The sequence below is a fragment of the Podarcis melisellensis genome, assembly GCF_964234715.1.
Source record: "Podarcis melisellensis genome assembly, chromosome: 11".
NCBI lineage: Eukaryota > Metazoa > Chordata > Lepidosauria > Squamata > Lacertidae > Podarcis > Podarcis melisellensis.
The window spans coordinates 11,469,856-11,494,821 of NC_138543.1; the positions used below are offsets into that span (position 1 = coordinate 11,469,856).

Consider the following 24,966-nt stretch of genomic DNA (forward strand, 5'->3'; position numbering starts at 1 on the left):
GCTTGACCGTGTTAGACGGATCAAACCCTTCTGCTTCGCTGGGTGCCAAGACGCCGAGTCCAGCACCAAGAAGCCATTATTCAGGCTGACATTTCAAACATTCTGCTCATCAGCAGGGGGCCCTGAAACCGCCATGGTGACATTTTAATGAGTGCGTAACAAAACCGAAGTCCTGGATTTGTGTAAACCTACTGGAGTAATTTACTTGCACGTCCAAAAGGATGACAATATTTATACACAATTTAGTGTCGCAGTAAAAGGACAGCTCAGAAATGAGTCTTCATAAATAAAGGGCAACGAAGGCATGTACTCTGGCGTGCATATTTCAGTTTCCTTGGCCTGAAATTGTGCTCTCTCATAACCTCATGCAAAAGCTCCTTCAAGCCTGCATAAATTTCACAACTTCTTTTTGAAAACACCACAATTGGGTGCTTTAAAGACGGACTTGGAAATAGACGTAGTGGTGTCAAGGTTTTAAGCTGGCAGCAAATGGGTCTCAAAACATACAAATGCAGCTAAGATCAGGCTCTCAAATGAGGGTTCCTGACCTCTGGGATTGGTGTTTTTGTTTTTTTTTTTAAAAAAAAACAATTCTGGAAGTGTGGAAATGAACCCAAAGATTTCCCCCTCCCCAAAGATTTCTGCGTACATTGGACATTTGTGAGGCTATTAAATCTTCATATAATGGTGGACCGGCCCCCTCATCTCTCCTATGTATATTTAAGCAGTGTGGTGTAGTGGATAGAGTGCTGGACTCGGTTGGACTTCAGACTAGAGCAGTGGTTCCCAACCTTTTTTTGGCCATGCCCCAACTAAGCACCTTTAAAATCCTGGTGCCCCCCCGACATATAATTATTAATATTCAAAAAGTGAACTATTCATGTAGAGGAAGCCTGAAGCATGGGAGCCACATGTCATACGTTCCCTCACTGATAAATCATGAATTTCCCAAGGTATCTGAATTCCTGCAGACCACCAGTGCTCAGAGCAGGTAGTGGCCCAAAACACATCTCTGAAAAATGCCAACGGCTCCAACTGAGCAGCTACAGAGCAGTTGCATTCAGGAGGAAATTCTACAACTTTTGACTGAGCACTCCTGGAGCACTACTCCCCCTAAATGCACCCAGTGTATTTTCTGTTTAGATATCCTTTTCCGTTTAGATAACCTCTCCATTGTCACCAGCTGACCGCCATGTACATTCTGATTTTAATTTTAAAAATGTGTAGGTCACAATATATATTTATATACAGTATATGAGGCTCCTAGAACCATAAGATATGCAAAAATTTCACTGTTAATAACTCATTCTCGAACTGCCCCCTTTAAAAATCAAATTGCCCCCCTTTGGGGTGTGATCTCCACATTGGGAACCGTGGGACTAGAGAGACTTAGGTTCAAATCCCAACTCAGCCATGAAGCTTAATGTCACTATCTTAACCTAATTCGCAGGGTAGTTGTTATGGAGGAACCAGCACTGATTTCCAAACCCTGCCAAATGTAGTTCACACTTACAAGCTTGCAGCAAGGATGTGTGGTGCAATGCCAATGTGCCCATGTCTGTTTCGTTGTGTAACTGGGATTTGCCAGATACACTTAAATATTTGAAATGTGAGGTGCTGGGCTCAACTCTTTCCTTTTTCCTTTCTCCTTCTGTGATGGAACTCCTATTTGGGGACTTCCCTGGCTCTTTTCTGGCCCACGTAGAGCCAGTCTGGATAGTTGGCCTTGGTGACGATTTGACGTTTTCATCCCCAAAAAGTTTTTGATTTGAGTTTCTACTAAAATGAGGCTGCATTTTGATGTTGTATTTTAATCTTGTTTTTAAGATGTATTTTAATCAATTGTTTTTATACCTGGTGCTAGCTGCCCTGAGCCTGCTCTTGGCTGAGGAGGGCGGGGTATAAATAAATTTTATTATTTTTAACTCTGCTTGAAAGTGGGACACTTTGCCCTCAGAGCTGCCTCCTGTTATCCTGGCTTTTCTCAGTTGTGCAATGGTAAAAAGGTAAAGGTAAAGGACCCCTTACCATTAAGTCCAGTTGCGAACGACTCTGGGGTTGTGGCACTCATCTCGCTTTACTGCCCAAGGGAGCCGGCGTTTTGTCCGCAGACAGTTTCTGGGTCATGTGGCCAGCATGACTAAGCTACTTCTGGCACACAAAACGCCGTTTACTTTCCCGCCGGAGCGGTACCTATTTATCTACTTGCACTTTGACATGCTTTTGAACTGCTAGGTTGGCAGGAGCAGGGACCAAGCAACGGGAGCTCACTCCTTCGAGGGGATTCGAACCTCCGATCTTCTGATTGGCAAGCCCTAGGCACTTCGAACATTCTGGAAGGCCCTTGCTTCCTCACTTGCATGCTACAGAGGCAACATGGGGCTGAGGGACAACACTTTGAGAAACTTTTTGCTCTTAGGCTCCGAAGAAAACTGAAGCCAGCTTTGCACGACTGAGTTAATCTAGTCTTCAAACTTTTAAATTGGGGTAAAATGTAAAGATTAGGCAGAGTGGGGGCAGATGAATGAATAGGTAGTCTCAGCAGTGGCATAGCGTGGGTTGTCAGCACCCGGGGCAAGGCAAGTAATTTGTGCCCCCTAACCCGTGGAATTGCGCCCCCTAACCCTAACCCCCAGATGTTGCGCCCAGTGCGGCCGCCCCCCCCTGCACCCCCCACACTACGCCACCGAGTCTCCGGATTTATGCAGCAAAACACAACCACCACTCTTTGGTTGCCAGAAATTTCAGGGAGTACAAAGTTATTCCATAAAAGGTACTGGTATTTCCAGAAGTCGTTTTCCTTCCACCAGCAAATCCACGAAATGTCTGACAACTGAGATAGTTTGCATCAGTGCTTTTTTCCCTAAAAAAAGTTTAGGGGTACTCTCATTTTCCTACTCATTTTGAAATACTGCCCCTCAATGAGGACCAATTTAGATTCACAAAATGGTTAGGGGTATGCGTACCCCTGCATACTCCCAGAAAAAAAAAGCACTGGTTTGCATTATCTGTATTTTTTCTCTACCCATCCTCACCCAAACCCTCCTCCCCTCTCCCAAATAATTACAAGTGATACCATCTTCCAACAAGGAACCTTCTCTCTCTCTCTCTCTCTCTCTCTCTCTCTCTCTCCCCTTCTGTATGTTTTTCTAAATATCTCATGGCCCTTATACCATGGTGCCCAACAGAGCCTCTCTAAACATTTCTTCCCCTGCATTGTACGAAGGAACAATTGTGTTCCAAATGAATTAGGGCAAGGCTGCTTCAGGATTCCTGAGGTTGGACCGCATGCTGTTTCATTCAGCCGCCTTTGATAACAGGAATGTAGCCTCTGGGGCAACTTATTTGCTTCACTCATTGTGTCCTCCTCAATGGATATGAAAGAGCTGCGTTGAGCCTTGACTTCGTTTGCCACTTCAGAGCATCACATCTGACATTTATTTTATTTTTTTATTTGCCAGAGAACAGAAGGGGGAAGGGGAGGAAACTGTTCAAAAATCGCCGTTTCACAATTTTCATCGTGAAGAGACAAAGGATCAATTCTCTGTATGCCACACAGCTGCCACTGGAGTACGTTCTGGGTGAGAAATTGCTCTGTTTATTCAGCCAAGAGACAACTTCTTTCCTACCTCCAAACTATTGTTCTTTCCACCAAACAAAGCAGTTAAGTAAACAAGAGCTCTGTCCCCCAAACCCAACTCACACTGGTCATGCTCTCACTGGTATTTATGGCCCATGTGATAGCTTGTGAAGGACCTTTTACGACACGCGTTTGATCTTTATTGCTCCCATCACAGCCTCGCAGATTGACAGGGCTTCCAAACTTGTGCATTGAGCTACAAGGTTCAAACCTGTCTCTCTGGATAGGACACTAATTAGTGAAACTTACCCGCAAGTAAGGCTTGATTTGCAAATATGTCGTCATTGCTGGACAGCTTCAGCATTATGTGGTGGCTTCCTGGGCCAAGGGCCATCGCAGAAATACAACACAGGAAAAAAGAATATAAACTCAGACCCAGTGATTTTTCAGTCAAATCAGATCATGGAATCATAGAGTACGCTTCTTGGAAGACAAAAAGCAGACAAAAACTTCAAGAAAGAAGGGGGAAAATTTATAATTTATTTAGGAGACCACTGTAAGCAGCTGAAAACATTAGCAGGATTCTAATAACGCTTGGAATATAACAAATACTACAGACAGCATGGAGAGATATAAAATATGCATGATGAAATAATATGCAGTTGAAAACATTGACAGGAGAGTGGGAAGTCTGGAGATTCAGAGAAATCGGGTGCTCCCTTAAAGAGGGCACGTGTTGCGGGGAGACCTGGCAACGAAACCCTGAGTTGTGGGTGGGTAAGATTGGATAGCCACAACACCCAGTTGGTAGGTCCCTTGATGCTGGGTTTAATCAGGCCAATGGGACGCAAGCTAAATGGATCAAGGGACCTATTTATGCCCATGCACATGACCCAAAGCTTCCTCTTTTGGCGCATACATTTGGAACACCCGCCCACCTCTCTCTACTTTTAGGACTTGTGCGCTTGACCTTGCTATGCCATCGTGTGTCATCTGTTGTTGGGACAGGGGCAGGAATTTTCCCCACTTGGCTGATTGGCTGGTGCTATTTGGGTTTTGCCTGCTGCGTAGCAAATTGTCACAACTTGTAAGGTTGCGGATAGGCACCTTAGGTTCAGGTGATAGGGATGGGGGAACGCTCTCACCATCCCTATGTGAAGGGTATTCCATTAAAGGAATCTAGGGACTCGATGGTTTGGTCAACCCCTGTGAGGGGGTTGTGCCTGTGCCTGAGTCCAGGGGGGCATTTGGGTGGTGGAGTTAGTCTGTTCCCAGCTTTCAACTTATCCAGGTGTTCACCCTTGGCAGACCTATGATAGAGCTCTGGGTCAGCGCTACCTGCAATGGTACAGGGAGCTAATCAAACCAGAGCCTATCCAACCACTCACTTTCTGTAATCAATAAAGTTGTGGCCTTAATTCTGCCAAAAACCAAAACCAAAACTTGAGTCTTGTCTGAATTTATTTAAGGGGGAGGTTTAAAGGTCTGAACATGCAAATCTCTAAATATGGATATGTAATTGGTATTGTTATAATTCTTCACTTGCAAAATCAAATAATTTATTTTTTATTTAAAAAAGAATAATAGGGTAGGGATGACCTTAGGGTCAACTAGTACAAACCACTACAATGCAAGAATCTTAACTAAAGCATCCATGACAGATAACCACCCAACTTATGCTTTAAAATCCCTGAGGAAGGAGATTCCACCAGCTTCTGTTAGCACCAGACTGTTATTCTGTTATTACCAGGCTGGACTGGTAATAACAGAATAACAGTCTGGTGCTAACAGAAAGCACTGTTATTACCAATGCTTTCCTTTTGGATAAAGACACTGGCAAGGTAGGTGTTGAGCAGTTTCACCCTTTTCCCCCCTGTCACCCAGTAACATTTCTCCGTCTTCTCCACCCAGTGTGCCTACTACTTGGAAGGCCTCATCCAAGTCTTCAGTCTAGCTAGGAGGTCTATTTCCCAGTTTTCACTCTTTCCTCTCCTTTCTTTCCGGAGATGCCTCTTTTGGAATTGTTTTTGGAAGCCTCGATTTAGAAGGAAGTCCTTGTGTGAATTATTACCATTGCCAATATCAATTTCTTTCTTTCCCTGGAGCATTCTTGGCTGGCCACCATCCTGAAAGACCATCAGAAATTCTCATGTTATAATTTGATCTCTTTTAAAACATTTAAAACAGAAACAAAACCCCAAGTCTACTCCTCTGAGATTTTTTACTGCTAATACAACAGCAGGTTACTTGGTCTCAAATGTCAGATCTCCGAAGTCCAGTTGCAAAGGGTTCAGCCAAGATTAGCTTGGACCATCACAGCATTTATTAGAAAGCCAGAAATTGGTGCCATGATTTATCTTCCCGTGACAAGAAAAGTTGGAGGATCCAGCTATTAAATATTCAGGCTCCAGCGTAAAGTCTTTCAAAGTCAACTGAGATATTCCTGCTGGTGCATATTACTCAAAGGTGGTTGCTTCCTGCTGGACCAGGAGCAACAAACCATAAAGCTGGACTTCGCATGTCACTCAAAACTGGGTTTAAACAAACCATAACTGGTAGCCAAGGTAAACTATGGTTGGCTAACATTAATGTGACTATGTTTGAACATGACACACAAACCAGGTCATTGTACAGTGGTACCTCGGGTTACAGACACTTCAGGTTACAGACTCTGCTAACCCAGAAATAGTACCTCGGGTTAAGAACTTTGCTTCAGGATGAGAACAGAAATCGTGCTCCAGCGGCGCAGCAGCAGCAGGAAGCCCCATTAGCTAAAGTGGTACCTCAGGTTAAGAACAGTTTTAGGTTAAGAACAGACCTCTGGAACGAATTAAGTTCTTACCCCGAGGTACCACTGTAAATGCACCCACAAGTTTAATTGTTGCCTTTTCTCTAATAGTGTTTTATTTTATTTATATTTATATTTATATTTTTTATAATTATTTTTATTTTTATCCTGCCTTTCCCCCAGAAATGGGAGTAAAGGCAGCTCACAAAATTAAAAAATATCGCTAAAAGCACATAAGCGGTTATCAAACCCTCCAACATTTCTCTGTTGAAAATAGGGACGTCCCATTCCATAATGATAATTCTACTACTTATACCCCACGCATACTACTGGGTTGCCCCAGCCATACTGGGCAGCTTCCAACATATATAAAAATGTAATAAAACATTTAAAAAACCCCTTTTGTATACCGGATTGCCTTCAGGCAGCTCGGGGGTTGGATAACTCCATACCCTCCAACATTTCTCCAATGAAAATAGGGACATCCTAAGGAAAAGTGGGAGATTCCAGGATCAGATCAGAAACTGGGACGACTTCTCTAAATTGGGGATGTCCCTGGAAAATCAAGGATGTCCCTTTCATAGATACCAACCCATTGTTTATCTTTCTTAAAATAATACAAATTAAATGGGCTTAAAATAATAATAATAATAATAATAATAATAATAATAATAATAATAATAATAATAAAAAAAAAATAATAATGCAACTCTTCTTCGTCTTCTTTTTTTAAAAAAGGTTATCTGTAGTGGGCTGTGGAAATTTCCTTTCCTTTGATAGCAGATTATTGTGAGATTATTTCTCAGATAAAAGGCACTGGAGAGAGACAGCATCTCTGCTAATGAAGTGTTAGCACAACATCACTCCCACTTATATGCCAGCCCCAACTCTATTTATTTAGCTTCAAAAATAGCTATGGAAATGATCCAAATACAACCTGCAGCTTTCCATGAATGAATTTTTCCCTGCTTTAGATATATTGATGTGCTCTTGTATATCACCTATAAAGGGGAACAACTTCCGTATACACCGATCACAATAAAATCCACTCTGTGGAGGCATTTTTAAGAAACAGAAATCACAGTCTAGTAAAAGCCAGCCGGGAAACTCTTCTAGAATTTTACAGTAGAGGATCAAATTCATAAAAGTGAAGAGGAGCACAAAGAGGCCTTATTTCACCAGTACTGCCACTGCCTGTCCTGTGGTGTGAAAAACCTTTAATGGGCAAGGGAAACACAGTGGAACCTTTCTTTGTGCAAAAAGGAGAAGGACAATTGTTTGTCTTCCTCCATCAAACAACAGGAGCACTTTTAAAGGCCTGGCTGCTGCAGTCTGGCCTGTTTTTTTACGACATTTCCATTTGACAAACTTCCAGCTTTGATGGCAATTACCCTTTTTTTACTGTTCTTTCAAACTACCCAGTAAGAAACCTGTACTCTGCAAGAAAGAAAAAAAGCCGATATCATTTTTTTGGGGGGGGGGGGGGTTGGAATGTGACGCACTAAGTTCCCACAATGGATTTGAGAATTCTTCAGATACTCTCAAAATAGGATGATCATGTGTCCTATTTTACAGAGGACAATGGTATGGAAAAGTTGCTTAATCAAAGCTCAGTTTCAAGCTAAAGAACCACAAGAACTGAGAGCAGGGACCTTGAAGTTGCCCGACTGCAACACCTGGACAGTAGACTGAGCAGGTAAAATGGTAAAAGGACCCCTGACCATTAGGTCCAGTCGTGGCCGCCTCTGGGGTTGCAGCGCTCATCTTGCTTTATTGGCTGAGGGAGCCGGCATACAGCTTCCGGGTCATGTAACCAGCTTGACTAAGCCACTTCTGGCGATGGCCATGGGACCATCTTTCCTGCTGAAACGCAGCATTGGGAAGGAGAGATTTTAAGCCAGGCATGTTCAAAGTCTGCTTTGGGGGCCTAATCCGGCCCTCTGGTCAGTTTAGTCCGGCCCCCACAGGCGGTTCCTTCTCTGGGTTCTAAAAAAAAGCTCAACACCTTTGGTCGGCCCTCATGCATGTTCACTTCATCAAATCTGGCCCTCTTTGAAAAAAGTTTGGGCACTCCTGTTTTAAGCTGAGAGGTGAGAGATCTTGCAAATTTTTTACCCTTCGATTGCACTCCATGGGGCAAACTGAAGAGAAGATGTTTTAGGATGAAAATGTGAAGCTGTATTTTGTTGGAAGCCGTCCAGAGTGGCTGGTGTAACCCAGTCAGATGGGTGGAGTATTATTATTATTATTATTATTATTATTATTATTTATTAGCTGGAAAAGTCCACGCTTACAGTGGAGTGTTAAAAATTCACCCCACCCAGAGTTCTTCTGTCCCTGCTGTTGGTCTGCACAAAACAGCACCTTCATGGCATAAGTGGCAAGAAGTCACTGAGAGAAAGACAATACTTGAGTTCTAGGTGTACCAGGGGAGAACCACCACCCCTACTTGCTGTCATAGCCCCATAGCTACTGTTTAAGAGGACTCTGGTGGTGGCCATAGGCTTCCTACCTATCAGTCCTACTGCTTCAATCTTTCCAACATGTCTTTCTGACTCTGGCTGGAGATGGCAGCCACAAATTTGTAGGGGAGCAGGTGGCGCTGTGGTATCAACCACTGAGTCTCTTGGGCTTGCTGATCGGAAGGTTGGCAGTTCAAATCCACACAATGGGGTGAGCTCCTGTTGCTTTGTCCCAGCTTCTGCCTACCTAGCAGCTCGAAAGCACACCAGTGCAAGTAGATAATTAGGTACTGCTGTGGCAGGAAGGTAAATGGCATTTCCATGCATTTTGGCTTCTATCACAGTGTCCCATTGTGCCAGAAGCTATGTTAGCTCCATCATGAGACATCCGCCAGCTTCCAACCACAGATACCAGCAGCCTTCAAGCAAGCAAACTTGCCTAATTATCACTCCCAGCATCCCACTGCCAGAGGATTGCCTCCTTCCATTCACCTGTTTGCCTCCTCCAAGTGGAAGAAACCTGGGCAGTGCTGAATGTCACATCCATTGCCAGGTGTGTCCTGCTGGAAACAGAAAAGGGCTTTCCCCTTGGCCTGCCTTTATATCCATTCAGTTGTCATGTGTATTTGTGACATCACAAGCAACCCACAGCCAATGGCAACAGCTGGGGAGGCATCATCTTCATTGCTTTGAGCCTCACAATGGTGAGTGGACCTATCAGTGACTGTGTGCTTGTTTATTTGGGATGCGGGTGGCGCTGTGGTCTAAATTCCTCTTGGGCTTGCCAATCAGAAGGTTGGTGGTTCGAATCCCCGCAAATGGTGAGCTCCTGTTGCTCTGTCCCAGCTCCTGCCAACCTAGCAGTTCAAAAGCACACCAGGGCAACTAGATAAATAGGTACTGCTGTGGTGGGAAGGTAAATGGTGTTTCTGTGTGCTCTGGTTTCCATCACAGTGTCCCATTGTGCCAGAAATGGCCACATGACCTAGAAAGCTGTCTGCAGATAAACGCTGGCTCCCTCGGCCTGAAGTGAAAGGAGCACCACAACCCCATAGTCGCCTTTGACTGAACTTAACCATCCAGGGGTCCTTTACCTTTTTAATATATACCACAGCTCTGTTTACTCCTGCTGCAAATCACAATCCACACATGTTCAGTCAGTGCTTGAATTACAGGTGGGTGGCATAGGGGATCTGTTCCCATTTCCTTTGGGGATGGTCATCCATAGCTACAATTTTTAGAAGACTGGGGAACAACATGTTTCTGTTATAACTGTGGAGGAGTCAGAGATGAGACTTGTGGGTTTCATTAAGAGCTAAGCTATCTCCTGCCTCCTGGATTTTGGGAGCTACTATGTGAAAGATGTCACGGCTAAAATGGCCGCTGTTTCTTTAATGCGAATAAAGCTGGGTCAGCATGACTCAGCGGTCTGCACCAAGTTGTATATATAAGTGAGAAATGTTAGTTTGTTGCTGAGGCTGGTGTTTGGGTTGGTTGGTGCTGGTGTGTGGAGTTATTCAGTCGTGTTTTGCACAAAGACTTTTAAGAATAAAACTCTGCAAGGATATTCTCGTGGACTCTTTTTGTGCCGACAAGGGTCCGAGGACCAGGCTGAAGAGGCAAAGGGAGGTCAGAACCTTTTCCTCCTTTTTTTTTGCTTTTTACAAACACTGACAGGTTATGGGCCCAGTGTTTCTGAGCATGTGCAGAGTGCAAAACGACTGACAGCATCTCAGCAGGGAGCTGGTGAGTCCTGGTGGTGTATGGAGCCGGTGGCTGTGCGTTGGAGCAGTTGGTGGCAAGCTGTAACTGTCTGCAGCGACGCTGGAGCAGCTAGGATCTGAGGACCAGAAAAGCACTCAGCGTCGGCTACTGGAACAGTTTGAACTGCTAGAGGACCACAGTAGGCGACTCACAGAGCGGCTACACCAGTTGCAGAGCCAGGCGGGACCTGAGGGTCAACAGAGGCAGCAGCTAGAAGCCGGTGAGTGCCAGCCAGGACCATCTAGTGGGACTCTAAAGAGAGAGTCTGGAGAGTTTGCTGGAGGCCCCACAGAAGGGGCTCAGCAAGCACCAGCAGAGATGGCAGATTTCCAGTCTTCCCAAGTTGTAAATATTGGGGGAGGCATCCCTTTTGAACTTCTCTCAGAAAGCAACTGGCTGAGTTGGTCAATTAAAATGCAGCAGTTGTTAAGGAGAGATGGACTATGGGACTGTGTTGAAACTGAGGTTTTGAGGACTGACTCTGCTGAGAAAAAACGGCTAGATGAAAGGGCTCGTGCCCAAATTATGCTGTGTTTGAGCAACTCTCAGTTATTGCATGTAGCAAATGCCAGCACAGCGTTTGAGTGCTGGAATTTATTAAGGGCAATGCATGTCAGAGAAACTGCTGGAACTATAATTTCTCTGACCAGAAGGCTGTTCAGGACTGTTATGAAAGAAGGTGAGAGTTTGGCAACTCATCTTCAAACGCTGAAATCTCTGTTTCTTCAACTACAGCAGAGAGGTAAGCGTTATGATGAGACTGACCAAACCTACATTATTCTTTCAAGTTTGCCTGAAAGCTGGTTGCCCGTGATTAACAGCATGGAGAGTATGCGTCCCCGAGATCTGACCTTTGAGTATGTGGTTGGAAGATTGACCGAAGAAGCAGAAAGAAGGTCAGATAAACAAGCTGAACTCCAAGAGCGGAGGAGTTACAGTCGAGGGGGCCAGCAGCAGAATCTGCCAATGGAGCAACGCCAAGGTTTGGACTTGGCCATGGCAGTGAGGAGATGCTATAGATGCAACCAACCCGGGCATCTCCAACGTCAATGCAGGGCAAGACTTCCAGGAGACGACGTGGAGCAGAGACAGCAATCAACGCAGAAACGTAAGCAGAAGGGGTTCTCTTCAGAGAAGAAGAACACGCGTTCTGCTCAGTTTGTTTCTGCATTTTCTCGAGAGGAGAGGAAGATACCTCGAGGAACATGGTTGCTGGACTCTGGGAGCAGCAGGATTATCTGCAACAGTCGGGAGGACTTTAAGACCCTGGGGAAGCCAGCTGATGGAAAAGACTCAATTTATCTTGCTGATGGTCGTAGAAGCAAGATTGATGGCCAGGGAACATGTTTCCTGCAGTGCTTGAACACTACTCTACCAGAGACTCTGTTTGTCAGCAGTTTGGACTATTGTTTGCTGTCTGTAAGCTGTTTGATTAATGCAGGGTATAGTGTTAACTTCACACGGGATGGCTGTCTGATAAAGAATGGAACTCAGGTATGTGGCCATGCAAAGTTGGAAAATGGGTTATATGTAATGCAGGACAAGCCTGTTAAAGCAGCCCAGGTGGTTCAGGATAATTTGCCAGTTCATAAGGGGTGTGTACATGAACTGCACAGAAAACTGGGTCACGCCAATTTCCGTGTGCTTTCAGAGATGCAAAAGGTGTGCAAGAACCTAAAAGTAAACAGCTGTAACTGTTTCCTAGATTGCAATGTATGTAAAATGGCCAAATCTAAGAGGAAGCCTGTGGCTTCTAAAAGTGACAGAGTATCTAAAGAGGTTTTAGAACTTGTCCATTGTGACGTGATAGGCCCTTTTCCACAGAAGACTGAAGGAGGCGCCAGATATGCTTTTCTGGTAATTGATGATAAATCACGTTTTAGTTGGTTGTTTTTGTTAAAGCAGAAATCTGAGTGTTTCCCCACATTCAGAGAATGGGTTGCCCAAGCTGAAAAGCTCTTCGCTCGCCCTGTTGTGCAGTTGCAAACAGATAGGGGTGGAGAATTTCTGAACAAACAATTTGGGACATGGTTGCGACGTAAGGGGATCACTCATCGTTTGACTAACCCTTATAGCCCTGCTGAAAATGGTCTGTGTGAAAGACGTGGGGCTGTAATACAGTCAGTAAAGGACTGCCTGCTAGTGGATGCAGGATTGGGTCACAACCATAGGCTGTGGGGCGAGGCTTTTCTGACAGCGAACTTTTTGATTAATAGAACCTGGTCTAGCTTTATAAAAGATATTCCTTATCGTGTGTTGTTTGGGAAAGAACCAGAGTGGACAATGCTCCATAACTGGGGTGCTTGGGCACATGTAAACATCCCCAAAGCTCAGCGCCAGAAAGGGGGCGCTAGAGCACAGAGACTGCGGTTTGTGGGATATCAGTCCTATGGCAAAGGGTGGCGTTTCAATTTACGCCCAGGACGAGTAGTTCTGTCACGAAGTGCAGACTTCGCTGACCAGGACAGATGGACTGTGATCCATGCCAACCCAGATTGCCTACTGCCCCTGCAAGTAAGAGAAGAGGCTTCTTCTCAGCCATTGGCAACGCAGGAGCAGGAGGAGGAGGAGGCACAGATTTCCCCAAAAGATGTGGCAAAAGATAATACTTCTCTAGAGGAAGAGGAAGAAGAGCCAGAGATAAGGGGGGAAGAAGAAGTAATAGTGCCTAGGCGCTCCCAGCGTTCAAACAAGGGTGTACCTCCTCAGCGTTTGACCCTAGGAGGAGTGAGAGTATGCAATGTGAGTTGTGTGGAACCACAAAGTTATAATGAAGTCTTAGACTTACCCCCTGGGGAACGTGCTTTGTGGGAACAAGCTATGAAAGAAGAAATGGACTCTTTTAAACGTAACAAAGTGTTTGAGGTCATAATGCCGCCACCTGGTGGCAGAGTGGTGTCATGCAAGTGGGTTTACAAAAGGAAAACCCTTGCATCTGGGGAACCACGTTTTCGAGCCAGATTAGTAGCCAGAGGGTTCACTCAGATTAAAGGGGAGAGTTATGATGAAGTGTTTTCTCCCACTGTAAAGAGTGAAACTTTTCGCTTAATGCTTTCCATTGCTGCTGTAAGACAACTAGCAGTGCACCATTTTGATGTTGATGCTGCATATCTGCATGCAAATTTAGACCATGAAGTATTAATGAGACAACCCCCTGGGTTTGAAGAGGAGAATGGTGCAGTCTGGCGTTTGAGAAAGGCTGTTTATGGTCTCAAACAAAGTGGAAGGTGTTGGAACCAGTGTTTAAATGAAGCCCTTGTAAAACTTGGTTTTAAAAGGAGTGTGGCTGATCCATGCCTGTACACCAAGGGATCAGGCAACAAATATCTAATGCTCTTAGTCTTTGTTGATGATTTGCTTGTGGCAGGGAGTTCCACAGATGAGATCCAGAAGCTCACAAGTCAACTGGAAAAGAGGTTTAAGCTTAAAGCCTTGGGGCCTGTAAGCAATTACTTGGGAGTAGAAGTAAGGCAGGAAGCTGATGGAAGCTTCCTATTGAGCCAGAAAGAGAAAATTCTTCATTTGATAGAGCAGTTTGGCATGGAAAACTGCAAGCCAGTTCAGACTCCCATGACACCAGATTTCCCAAAGACAGTGTGTGATGATAAATTTGATCAGCCTGAGTTGTATCACTCAAAAATAGGATCACTGTTATATTTAAGCCAGTGGTCAAGGCCAGACATTGCATGTGCTACAAATGTTCTGAGTCAACGTGTATCTAAACCCAGTACTGCTGATTGGTGTGCTTTGAAAAGGCTTATCAGATATCTAAAGGGGACATTAAATGTATGTTTGAAGATATCTAGTACACAAGACGAAAAACTAGAAGTATTTGTTGATGCGGACTGGGGAAGCTGTGTAGCTACCAGAAAATCTACAAGTGGAATGGTTATGATGTTTGCCAATTCCATAATTGGATGGAGGTCAAAGAAACAAGGATTTGTTGCAACCTCATCCTGTGAGGCAGAATATGGGAGCCTGTCGCTAGCATGCAATGAAATCATGTGGTTTATACAGATACTAAAAGATCTAGATTGTAAAGTTGATTTGCCTATTCAAGTGTATGAAGATAGCCAATCGTGCATTGCATTAGCGGGCTCGGAAATAATGAAATCCGCATCAAAACATATTGCTATCCGTCATGCGAATGTTAGAGATTGTGTACAGAATGGGGTAATCAAACTGGAGTATTGTCAGTCACAAGATAATATTGCTGATTTGTTCACCAAGCCTTTGCCAGCAACATGCCATAATGAACTGATGACAAAACTGGGTTTATGTATATAATGTATGTATGTATTGTTTCTGTTGGGGTTTTTCGCATTTAAAGAAACAGAAGGGGTGTCACGGCTAAAATGGCCGCTGTTTCTTTAATGCGAATAAAGCTGGGTCAGCATGACTCAGCGGTCTGCACCAAGTTGTATATATAAGTGAGAAATGTTAGTTTGTTGCTGAGGCTGGTGTTTGGGTTGGTTGGTGCTGGTGTGTGGAGTTATTCAGTCGTGTTTTGCACAAAGACTTTTAAGAATAAAACTCTGCAAGGATATTCTCGTGGACTCTTTTTGTGCCGACAAGGGTCCGAGGACCAGGCTGAAGAGGCAAAGGGAGGTCAGAACCTTTTCCTCCTTTTTTTTGCTTTTTACAAAAAACCTCAGTGCCTAGGACTTGCCGATCGTCAGGTCGGCGGTTCGAATCCCCGCGGCGGGGTGCGCTCCCGCTGCTCGGTCCCAGCACCTGCCAACCTAGCAGTTCGAAAGCACCCTCGGGTGCAAGTAGATAAATAGGGACCGCTTACTAGCGGGAAGGTAAACAGCGTTTCCGTGTGCTGCGCTGGCTCGCCAGATGCAGCCTGTCATGCTGGCCACGTGACCCGGAAGTGTCTTCGGACAGCGCTGGCCCCCAGCCTCTTAAGCGAGATGGGCGCGCAACCTCAGAGTCGGACACGACTGGCCTCTACCGGCAGGGGTACCTTTACCTTTACCTTATGTGAAAGACATCCAGGAAGAGAGAGCCTCCTACCCTCTGGATGAAACCAAATGAGAAAGTTGTGATGAGCTGATTCATAGTAGACCAGTAATGGATGAACTGAGAACTTCCAGAACTGCTTAGCTGGGACATCATGGACCACAACCCCCGGCACTGGGTCAGTTCAGAGCTGTATCATTTTCTGTCAGGGTATCGACGCAAGTCCCAGCATGATTCTAGATTTTTCTCAGGCAGATCAAAATAGGCCTAAGTTTTTTTCTGTTCGCCTCTCTATGTCTATAGCCTTGCTAAGTAGCTTGTCTGAACATACAAATGGGTTCTCTGTTCCTAAAAAAAATTATTTTGTTTAAAGGCAATTTCTTTCTGTGGTTAAATTTCCGTCCACCCCATCTGCTTTTCGTTAACAAGCTTGTAGCCTAAAGGCAAGATTACCTCATTCCAACTGGGATAAAGTAAGTCAGGATCTTTCCTGGGACAAAGGCACAGGCTTATTAAATATAGTAACCCCCCTCCCCTCCCAGTGCTTAGGTTATAGAAGTGTGTTTGGATATTTAGCTGAAGGGTGCAATCTACCAATAATTTCTCAACAGTGCTGGAATGAGAGGCAGTGTTGAACTATTGAATTCATTGTCATAGGATGTAGGAATGGCCGTCCACCTGGATGTGCTGAAATTTTTCTCCATCTCTGATAAAACTGGAATGGGTGATGTCATGAAGCTGAAGTGTGGGAGATTCGAGACAGAGAAGAGGAAACCTTCCTTTGCACAGGTGAAGCACATATTAAAACTTTGAAATTCACTTCCACGAGATGTGGTGATGCCCATTAATGTAGGCGAGATTCACATGGCAGTTTATTCCATTTCCCTAACTGTTAATTTGAGCTTTCACTGTTAATAGTTGAGCTTTCACACAACATAGAAGCCTCTTGCAGAGGGCAATCTCAGCATTCATTTCTGTGTTGTTTTCAAATAGGTGTTTTTTTCTTCCTGGAAGCAAATAACACAGAAATGAGGGTCATATATTCCACCATATTTCTGAAAAGGACTTTAATGTTGTGGGAAAGTTCAAGTACAGTGGTACGTCTACTTATGGACACGATCCATTCCGGGGTGCCGTTCGCACCCCAAAAAGTCTGTAAGTAGAGCACCACTTCTGTGCGTGCGCAGGAGCGAAGTGGTGAACCCGGAAGTAAACACTTCCGGGTTTGCCACATTCATAACATGAAAAATTGTAACGTAAAGCAAACACAACTCGAGGTATGACTGTACAATGCAGACATTAACATATGGTAACTACACGTCCCTGCTTCCCAGGGACAGTCCTCGGGACAAAATCCATCCCCAGAATTTCCCCGGATTTCATTTAATGTCCCTGGATTTATATTTTAAGTGTTGTATATTTATTAGAAGGTAATGAATGTTGTGTGGTTGGTTCAACGGCTCAAGAAACATCATATGGGGACTTCTGGCGAGGCAAACTGGCAGGCGCCATGGCAGCGAGCAGCTCCTGAAGCTACTAGGCTGAGGCTGCCACTGCCACTACCGAAGGGGAACTGGGGACTCCCGGCGTGTCAACTGGGGGAGCCACTGCCCCCCGTGACCCAAACTGAGCCAGGAGCAAGAGCACCCAGATACCCGGCCAACTGCCTAGGGGCGCTCCGGGGCCAGGAAAACCCTGGAGCCAACGCAAAAGGAAAGGGAGAGGAGGAGAAGGAGAAGGAGGAGAGAGAAAGAAAGAAGAAGGAGAAAAAAGAAAGAAGCTCCAACCTTGCCGCGCCACCACTAAGTAAAGATAGGAGAGCATCGGGAGTTCAAGGACATGTGCCCGAGCCCAGGCCCGACCCGAGCCTACTCCATGGCGGCTAGTGCTCCAAGAGAGCAGGCCAGGGTCCAGAGAAAGGCCACACAACAGAGGAGACCACAGAAGAGGAGATCTTCCTTCTTGTTTTTTTTAATTACTTTTCCCCCCTCTTTTCAAAAAATAAATGAGAGAGAGAGAGAGAGAGAGAGAGAGAGAGAGAGAGAGAGAGAGAGTGTGTTAGAGGGAGAGAGGTGTGTGTCCCCAGATTCATTGGAAAAAATCTGGTAACCGTACATTAACAGTTAGGGGAATGTGATGGAAATGGAACAAATTGCTGTGTGAATACAGGCTTAGCTTCAAAACTAGACTAGACAAATCAGTGGAGGTACTAAGGGCTAACAGTCACACAGGCTAAATCCTACCTCCAGGACCAGACAGATCATGCCTCTGAATGCCAGTCAGTGGAAGGGGCATACCATGGGGAGGGCCAGGGTTTGTGTGGCCCTGGGTGCAGATTTATGAAAGTGGGGGCACAAACAGGCACCCACACAACAGACTCCCTCACTCACCAGGCCATGCCTGGACTGGGCCTTCAGGGCTGGGGTGATGGTGACACCTCCTTCTCCTCAGGTAGGTGAAGGGATGCCCACATGCGCCCCACCCCTGGGCCAGCCGAGAGGGAGGGAGGGTGCCTCTGCTGCCACCCACTGAGGAGAGGCAAGAGGCTCTGGCAGCCACCTCCTCCTTTGCAAAAAGGGTGCCACAACCCTCAGGTCTGCCCTCCTCATTGGGCATTTGAGCCGCTTTCTCCCTCCCTTCGCTTTGCCCCACTCACCGCTGGCTCAGACTGTTGTGGCTCAGTCAACGGTGAGGGCTTGGGATGGTGTGGCCAGTTTCCTGTCAAGGACTGGGTAGAAGAGGAATGGTGGAGACCACCTCCCTATCCTGACCCTTCCAGGGAAGAGGAAGACAGTATAGATTTACAACAGAGATTTGAGGGAGGTCACAGCTCAGAGACAGATGAGGGGAAAAGTTGGGAAATAATGGGAGAAGCAGAGGCAGAACCAGAGTGGCAGCTGGCTGCCACTGTGTCTTTAGAAAAGATCCCAGACCCTCCATCTCCTGGAACCCGGCGTGCCTTAAAAGTAGGAGAGCAAAACTGGCAGAATCCGAGACCAGGGAGAAGAGTCGGCGGAAGAAGATTGGAAGAAATTCAAAGACTATTTACAGAAATATTGCAAAATCAATGAATGTTAGAACTATGTCGGATAGAAATTAAGTGGTTTCCAGCTGTAATGTTTTAAGAGAATATGGAAAAAAAGGTTTAGAAGCAGGTTAAAGCTTATTGATAAGGATTTGCTGAACTAACAATTTGAATTGGAATACAAAAAAGGGAGGTATGAGGAGGTCTGGGAAATAAGTTAAAGGAAAATAAGTTATGGAAACTTTGTGTGTTTTTAATTATTTTTATTTTTGTATTTTTGTTATTTTTTCTTTTTTCTTTTTGATTTTTATTGTATTAATATTGAAAATTCTAATAAATATCTTTAAAAAAAAGTAGGAGAGCAAAGAGCTCAAAGACAGAGGGCATGTAGCAGCACCCGTAGAAGAAGTGGGAGAGAACGGGGGTTGGAAATTCACCCTGGATAACGCCATTATCCAAGAGGCTGGGTTCTATAGCCCCTCTCTGTAAATATTGAAATAATAATGGACGGTAAGAAATTTTTCCTCATCTTTATGCTTCCTGGACAAACAGCTGGGAGCCAATGATGACAGCATCCTGACACCTCCACACCCCATGCCTGTGAGGATGCGCCCCAGGCACCAACAATCCATGTTACGCCACTGGTCAGTGGGGAATAACAGTGGAAGATGGCTATTGCCTTCCCATCCTACATCTGGGCTTGCCAAAGGTATCTGGTTGGGTACTAGAGAAAGAGGGTGCTAGACTAGATAGGTCATTGGTCTGATCTGACAGGGCACCTCTTATCTTCTTATGTTCATTCCTTCTACAGGTATATGGTGTAGGAATTGGGCTAATGAACTACAGCAGCAATAGAAGGCAACAAACCAGCCAAGCAGGTCCTTTACAGGTGAAAACTCTACCACACCCTGCCAAGAATCCAAGTAGAGCCCAACTCTTACATGTTCTCTGATGCAATCAGCTGTCCTGCCATTTTGGCTCCCTCTGCAGCCCTCTCTCTCCAATGCATCCTCACCCCCAGGCTTGGATTTTTGCGGCTTTCGCTTCTACCCAGCAGTGGGAAGAGACTCAGATTGCCTCATCTTCCAGCACAGCTGGCTTTCCCATGTTCCAATGGACTTAAATGGGCATAGAACCAGGCTCTCAGCTAGCTAAGCTTCTCGGAAAAACAAAAACAAACATTTCAGCTTTGGCACGGCCACCTTGTCCCAAACCATGCCCATGTGTCACAGGCAATATGCGCTTCTGCAACAGGCAGGGTTATGATTATGGTATTCCCCGCGTGTATTTGAAGAAAACAAGCCATAAAATATGTTGGCCCATTGCACATATTGCCACAGCAGTAATTATATGCATGGTAAGGTTGGGAGAAATTTCATTTGGTGTATGCCCAGCTCTTCTAGAATTGGGAGTCCTGGTTTTATGCTAGAGTATAATTTCTTTGCAGGGAAAGTTTTATTTCTCTGAGCTGGGCTGCCTGTTTCTTGCCATCCTTCAGGCTGCAGCAACAGCTGAGCCTTGAGGGAAACCTTTCTCAGTTTATGCACTGAACATACAGGCAGAAAAGGGGATTGCAAATAGAGATAGATAGATGATAGATAGATAGATAGATAGATAGATAGATAGATAGATAGATAGATAGATGATAGATAGATGCCTCTAGGAAATTCACATGGTGGGTCAGTGGGGTATCATTAAATCTGCAGTGTGTCTATAAGCAAATAAATAGAAATTCAGTTTAAATAAGTGGGAGGGCAGGAGACCTGGGGCTCATCTCTCCTGGGTACCCTCCTAACAATGCCCCTGGCTCCTGCTTTGATAACATCTCTTTTGCCATTAGAAATCCAAGCTTTCAGAGAGCTTTTAAACACAAGATGAGAATATACAATATTGACAACATTATTATTTTTTGCACACCCACACACCCCTGTATTTTGTTGTTGCAATAGCACACATAAATCCACTGATTTGAGCATTGTTGGTTTTTTTAGCTATATCAGTTAGTGATATGAACATATATTTGGGTGTCAGGTATAAAATCTGATGCAGATTTAGTCCATATTATCTCCTCCTGTACATCAAACTTCTAGAGAGGCTGTGGAATGCTAGGCTTGAATCAACATATGTGGTGGACATGTCGGAAAGTGGCTCAGTTCTGGGAAGGAAGGATTTGTTGAAATAAAAGTGATTACCAGACAATACTCCTCTGAATGTCCCCAGCTGGTGCTGTTCAGTTTTTTTTTACAGGACATAACGCAAACATAGGGTTAAACCCATAATAAGTTATCTTTTACTAGTGGCCAGACTCTTAATAACAAGATATTGGAAGAACTTGGAGGGTGTTTCTTTGTCAAATTGGTGCTATAAAGTATGGCAAACAACACTTACATAAAATTTCACTAATAAAATAAAAGTTTGAGGCATGAAGACTCTTTCACAACTGATTGGTATTGCTTTATGAGGTACATGGATAAAAAGGGAAAAAAGAGAATTTCCCTTACAGTATAAAACCACATATTGTCTTCTTTGCATGGGGTTGTCTGAGTTAGGAACTTACTATTTTATTTGGATGTCATTTCTGAGGCATTGCCTAAATGTCATCTTCTTGCTTAGGGTAGAAAATTTGATTTCATGCTTGTATGATGCTGTGATGTGCTGGAAAAAGTGAAAAATAAAAATTGCAATTAAAAAATATCTGTCATTATGTCATTGGCTTTAGTAAGCAGGTGTAGCTCACTTTGACAATGATGGAAGTTCTATCCAAGTCATGAACAGAAGTGTAGGATTTGTTAAGGTCAAGGTCAAGGATCCCTGGACGGTTAAGTCCAGTCAGAGGTGACTATGGGGTGTAGTGTGGCGTTCATTTAGCTTTCAGGCTGAGGGAGTCAGTGTTTGTCAACAGGCAGTTTTCCGGGTCATGTGGCCAGCATGACTAAACTGCTCCTGGCGCAATGGGACACCGTGACGGAAACCAGAGTGCATGGAAATACCGTTTACCTTCCTGCCGCAGCTGTACCTATTTATCTACTTGCACTGGTGTGCTTTTGAACTGCTAGGTTGGCAGAAGCTGGGACAGAGCAGTGGGAGCTCACCCAGTCATGGGGATTCAAACCGCTGACCTTCCAATTGGCAACCCCAAGAGGTTCGGTGGTTTAGACCACAGCGCCAATTGCATCCCTTAAGGTCAAGGCCTCATGACAGTGCTGTAGATTTCACAAAGTCTGAATAGCCAGATTGGTAATGGGAACCTGAATCAAAGGGTGATAAAATTAGCACGTCCCCAGCCCTTCCATCATCCCATCGGTTTCTGAGGTAAACATAACCACATGCAATTTTCCATAGTATAATGCATTTTTATGTTACGTTCACTAACTTATGCATTTTTATGTACACTTCCCCCCTAATATATGCATTTTTGTCCATGTTGTTTAATTGGAGAACTGCATTGCAGAATTCGGAGAAGTGTCAATTTCAAAGGATCACTGTGTTTCAGTTTGCATATTGGCTCAATAAGTGTGAATTAGGATTTTAATGAAAAAATATCTATTTCTCCTCTCCCTCACCTCCCAGTTCTTAGGCACAAATGCCTGGAGCCACTCAGACCTGGATTGGATCCTGCCCTGGTTCCATGTGTTGATCATTTAAGTAAATTCCGAGTAGTTTGGGGGAGAGGGGAGAAGCTCAGACCCTCCAAGTGTCCTTATTTTCCAGGGACATCCCTGATTTACAGAAGCCATCTGGGTTTCTGATTTGATCCTGGAATGTCCCACTTTCCCCTAGGATGTCCCTATTTTCATTGGAGAAATGTTGGAGGGTATGGAGTTATCCGACTCCTGAGCCATCTGAAGGCAATCCTGTATAGGGAAGGGTTTTTTTTTTTTAAAAAAAAAATGTTTTATTGTGTTTTTATATATGTTGGAAGCTGCCCAGATTGGCTGGGGCAACCCAGTCAGATGTGTGGGGTATAAATAGTAAAATTACCATTGTGGAATGGGCCTTTCCTATTTTCATCAGAGAAATTTTGGAGGGTATGAAAGCTTCAGTAAAATGATGTTTCCTGCCACCCAGATCTTTATGGTGCCTGAAACTTTGATTTCACTGGGCTTTGGTGGGAATCAGTGAAAACTCTGGGAACTGCATGATTCATCCTAAATCTAGCTCACGGATTTAAGATCCCTATGATGAATTTGGTTCCCATCTGTGTGAGAACCAATGCATGGGGTTTAAAATGAGGCAGAACTTGCACAAGGGGGAAATTGCACAAGGGGTGGAGGAAAGGAATTGAACCTGGCCTGTTGGGAGTCGTATTACTAAAATTACTCCCTACCAGAGCACTCACTCAAAACAGCTGTCCTCAGAATTCCAAGGAACCACATGTCTGCTTTCAGTTCAACAAAAGAAAAGGAATTCCCCAGAGGACTGAGAGGAATTCATGATGTGTTTTCTTACTTCACATCTGAGCAATGTCCCTGTTGACTGCTGCCGTACTGAAATGCAAACAGATGTGTGTCTGAAACTCCATCCTGGATCTTGGCTGGCCTCCTTCACCAGCTTCAAAGGGATGCTGCCTCTTTTTGGTTGGAATAAGCAGAGCTGTCCTCGTAGGTAAAATAACCAGAAAAGGAGAATGGACCAAGCGTCTCACCAGGTACTCGTTCCTCATGTAAAGGGGACTCGGTGCAACAACATGAAAACACCAGTATCCTATCCACTGAAGCATGTCAGATGTTTCTATAGTGGATGGTCAAAATGATGAAACATCTGTTATTGATAAAGATGAATTATGTTGGGAAGGCCTGGAGTTAAGGGCAAAGGTCATACACCTTTATGCCATAAAAATGCACCCCATAAACTTAAACAAGCCAGTGCTCTGACACTTTCCTCTGCAGTAAAATGCTTCCCACAAGGACTCCTGATTCTCGAGAGGCAAAATCACAAAATCTTGTCCTAAACCAACCTTCTTAATGTTTTAATTGCATAGGACGAGATTGCCGCTTATTTAATGTTTCTACAGCCCATCACCGTGCCTGAAGAAACCTGTTATGTCAGCCTCTTATGGGAAGGAGAAGTTTAATGGGATTTCTTTTTTTCTCCTTTTTTTCTTTCCTTTTAAATGCCGTATTTTTCGCTCCATAAGACACACTCCCCCCCTTAAAATCTAAGGGGAAATGTATGGAGCGAATGTGGGATCCCTGGAGCTGGGGGGGGGACCCGGGCTTCCCTCGCCAGCCCCGACCTGCTCTTTGGGTCGAGCAGCTCTGGGTAGCCCACGAAGCCTCCGCAGGGCAGCGGGGAGCCTTCATCCCACTGTCCTGTGGAGGCTTCACGCGGCTACCCCTGGCTTTTGCGGAAGGTGTGGGAAGGGACAGAGCAAGGCTCCTCTTTCACTTCCCCCACCTCCCGCAAAAGCCCCCAAGAGCCGCATTTTTTTTTCTTGAATCCCCCCCCCCCAGGTGCACCTTATGGAGCGAAAAATACGGTCAATACAATATTATATTCTCTAGGGCATTACCTTCAAGTTCATCATGAAGAATGTAACCTAAGAGAAGCATGAGCTCAAACAGATATATATTCTAAGGCAGCCTTCACCCACTAGCTAGGGCTGATGGGAGTTGCAGTCCAAAACCTCTGGAGGACACAGCTACCTTCACTTGAGTTTAAATTCACCTATTCCTACTCAAACCATCTACAATGTTTCATAGCGGCACTAAGAGTATCATTCCCCCAACTCCACCCCCAGAACTGTAGGCTGATCCAGTGCTCGAAGGATGGTGGAATGGGTAGGAATGAGGTATTAACTGTTTCCCCCCTTATAAGTCCTAGTGTCAGGAGTAGGTGCCAAGAATAAATCACTGGAGTAAGTGAAGTTAACTCTTTATTAGAAGAAACATGGTGCCTCTTCCGGTGTGGGTGTCATCGCTGCCGCAGATCCAAGATGGGCAAGTTTATGAAACCAGGGAAAGTCATCCTTGTCCTCACTGGGCGTTACTCTAGACACAAAGCTGTTATTGTTAAGAATATTGATTATGGCACCTCTGACTGCCCCTGCAGCCACGCTCTGGTGGCCGGCATCGATCGCTACCCACGCAAAGTGACAGCAAGCATGGGCAAGAAGAAGAGTGCCAAGCATTCCAAGATCAAGTCCTTTGTGAAGGTCTACAATTACAACCACTTAATGCCTACCAGGTACTCCGTTGATATTCCCCTTGACAAGACCGTTGTCAACAAGGATGTTTTTAGGGACCCTGCGCTGAAATGCAAAGCCTGGCGGGAGCCCAAAGTGAAATTTGAGGAGAGATACAAGACAGGCAAGAACAAGTGGTTTCCCCAGAAGCTCAGATTCTGAGTGGCATGCATTTGCACCAATAAATATTTTTGAAAA

At 44.8% G+C, this 24,966-nt stretch overlaps 1 long non-coding RNA gene and 1 pseudogene across 2 annotated transcripts; both read left to right on the top strand.

The window, feature by feature from the left end:
• Nucleotides 1-15,583: 15,583 nt before the first annotated feature.
• On the top strand, nucleotides 15,584-20,083 carry LOC309379932. The gene is made up of 3 exons (XR_014172688.1): nucleotides 15,584-15,737; nucleotides 16,217-16,348; nucleotides 19,396-20,083. It is a non-coding gene; the product is annotated as an uncharacterized lncRNA (long non-coding RNA).
• Nucleotides 20,084-24,484: 4,401 nt separating this feature from the next.
• On the top strand, nucleotides 24,485-24,966 carry LOC309380375 (large ribosomal subunit protein eL27 pseudogene; annotated as a pseudogene). Its single transcript has one exon. The product of its transcript is annotated as a large ribosomal subunit protein eL27 pseudogene (transcript).